The sequence below is a fragment of the Galeopterus variegatus genome, unplaced genomic scaffold (genome assembly GCF_000696425.1).
Source record: "Galeopterus variegatus unplaced genomic scaffold, G_variegatus-3.0.2 Scaffold2721, whole genome shotgun sequence".
Lineage (NCBI taxonomy): Eukaryota > Metazoa > Chordata > Mammalia > Dermoptera > Cynocephalidae > Galeopterus > Galeopterus variegatus.
The window spans coordinates 235,275-238,136 of record NW_007728832.1 but is presented as its reverse complement, the minus strand read 5'-3'; the positions used below and the strand labels follow the sequence as shown (position 1 = coordinate 238,136).

Genomic DNA, 2,862 nt, shown 5'->3' with positions numbered 1-2,862 from the left:
GTTTAAGAACCTTTAAGATGGAAAACTGGTAGGACTTGGTTGCTGATTAAGTGTGGGGCAGGTTGCCAAATTAAAGAAAGAGAGGCTTGGGTGGGTGATGCAGATATGATGGAATCCCATAACAAAGAGAATGCTGGGGAAGCAGGTTTGGCGAGGTGGGGGTGAGACTGAGGTTTGGAATATGTTGAATCTGAGGTGCTTGAGCGAACCCAGGAGAAATAGGCCTGGGTTGGAACTAAAAGTTTGGGAATTGTTGACATAGAATGAATAAAAGAATAAGTTTGTTCCCTTAGAGTACATGAAATGCAGTCAGCAGTGGCTGAGGATGCTGGGGAGCCCCCACATCTTGGGGAGTGTCCCCTCTAGCCATCTCTTCTTCCATGCTTGTTAATCTTGTTCCCATTGGCTTCAGACACCCCCTAGGCTTGGGTAACTGATCTCCGGCAGCTAAGGATAGCTACCATTTATTGAGCACTTACTATGTGCTAGGAATAGTCTAAGCGCTTTGCCTGTGTTGATTTCTTTAATCCTCACAAAAGCCCCAGGAGTGTTACCGACAGGTCAGGCTTGGCTGCCCTCTCGCCTTAAACAAATGACCTGAAAGTCCAAAAGTTGATGCAAGGATTGGAAGGTTTATTCAATTATGGGTACTCAACTAAATGTCTAACCCAGCAAACAAACAAAGAGAAAAGAGGAGCAGTGGGGTCCAGCTCAGCTTAGTCCCAATTGGCGGGGCCAACCTATTCCATTAGCAGTAATTGATAAAGGCAGTTCTCCCCACTGTTTTCAGCATAAAGAAGAAAAGTATAGACTAGATTTAAATCAGAAAAACAAATCACAGCCAGGAGCCCTCCAGGGTGCACCTATGCAGACATGGATACAATCCAACCAAACAGAAGAGGGCTCAGAAAATCAGAAAAAGGTAAAGAGAATAAAGCATTGCCTTGTCAGAAGTTAGCCCAGGGACTCCAGGAGAGATCTACCAGCAGTGGAGGCACGGGACAAAATAGTCCCAGTGGCCACTTGCCTCGTGCAGCTGGAGTCCTCTCCGGTGCCCAGAGCTTTCCAATTTTTGCCAGTGATTAAATTAGGCTCTCAGAATCCAAAGTCATAGAAATGAACGATGTACCCAACAGTAAAGCAAGCAACGCTTTATTAAAAGAGGAGACAGACTTATGCATAAAGGGGGTAGTGACAGTAAGGCCAGCCGCCCGAGGGGAGCTGTGCAGGGTCTTTTATAGGGAAAGGAGTTAAGGGGTGGCAGGCCAGTGTCACTGGAGGTGGTCCGTTCTGTCCTTTCCGGCTGTGTCATGGGCGCATGCTCAGTAGGCAGTAGTGTTCATCATTGTCACCCCAGGAGGGTCATTGCAGCAGTCACCTTGGTGCTTTGTGAGCCGCTGGGAATTCCTAAAGGGGTTTTAAGGTTAATCTGTAACTTTTACAATTATAGTAAACAAGCCTTGGGGAGGGGTTTTGCAACTCAGTAAATGTCTGTTTCCTCCCTTATCTCAGTCTGTTTTGTCAGGGCAGCCCATGGGTGGCCTAATCATTTGCCCTGGGGGTCTCATGACTGAGGAGTAGAAAAGTAACAAAGTGTCCTCTGCAGGGAAAATGGAGTCAGTTTGGTTCACAGGCCCAGCCTTACTCTGCTTCAGGAGGAGTTCTCCCCATTTCCGAGATGACAGAATGGAAGTGCAGGTAGGTGACTTGCCCAAGGTCAGACTGGAAGTGGAGGGAGCCCCATTGGGGGCAATTCCTTCCGAAGGAGGGGCCCACAGCAGCTGCTTGTCCTTCCTAGATCAGTTACAAAACACTTGCTTTAATTCTCCCAGTCTTTCTCTTAGAGACCACAATGTTGCTTGTCAACCTTGCTGGGATCTGACGCATGATTAAATCACTTTGTAATCAAGTCTAGATTTCAACTCGCTCTATCATGAATTAATTTTGGTTTTGCTCTTAAATACCAGTGCTCAAAACTGAACGAACATTGCTGACTATGGCAGGACGCTATCATTCCGGTGTGCAGACAATTCCTAGGAATAGCCTTTGTATCCGAGCCAATGGTGGTGGAGCTGTCCCAGATGCCATCGATACACCGTGGTTGGACGGGCCACCTGCAACTGAGGCAAAGCCCCCGCCACGCTCACTCACGATTCCTACTGTCAAATTGTATATTATAAAACACTTGCCATAAAAGAAATTTATTATATAGCTTTATTATATCATTTCATTATGTAGCTTTGGGGTATGGATCCAGGATTTGGGGTATGGATTCAAGACTCACTTCATTGGCTCGTCACTTTATAGAAAGTGACATTTTGGGTAATGTCACATTTTTTGAATTTACATCCAAAGCCAGATAATGATGACCTGTTATAAAGTAGTCAAAGAAAAGATATGCAATGCTATCATTTTATTGAGGTATCAATAAAGGTATGGAAATATTTTAGAACTACTGTGTATATATGCTGGTATGAGTGTGTAACCAGGAGTTTTGTTTTAAATTAAAAATTGAGACTTTACTTACAGAAACAGGTGGCTGTCCACAGGCTATAGTTTGCCAACTTGATTTTTTAAAAATATTGCATCAAATATTACTTATGTTAATCATGGGGTTCTTTGTGTCCCTGTAAAGTGTTACAGCAGAGGCTAAGTAGTCCCCGCCCTGAAAATGAAAACCGCCTAGAAGAGCTATTTGGTTTTTGTTTTTTTTGTTTTTTTTTAAAAAAAAGATGACCAGTAAGGGGATCTCAACCCTTGACTTGGTGTTGTCAGTACCACGCTCAGCCAGTGAGCAAACTGGCCATCCCTATATGGGATCCGAACCCGTGGCCTTGATGTTATCAGCACCGCACTCTCCCG

General features: G+C 44.7%; 1 long non-coding RNA gene across 1 annotated transcript; it reads left to right on the top strand.

The window, feature by feature from the left end:
• The first annotated feature begins 1,617 nt into the window (after window positions 1-1,617).
• Window positions 1,618-2,209, top strand: LOC103598727. The gene is made up of 2 exons (XR_551225.1): window positions 1,618-1,698; window positions 1,968-2,209. It is a non-coding gene; the product is annotated as an uncharacterized LOC103598727 (long non-coding RNA).
• Window positions 2,210-2,862: the final 653 nt, after the last annotated feature.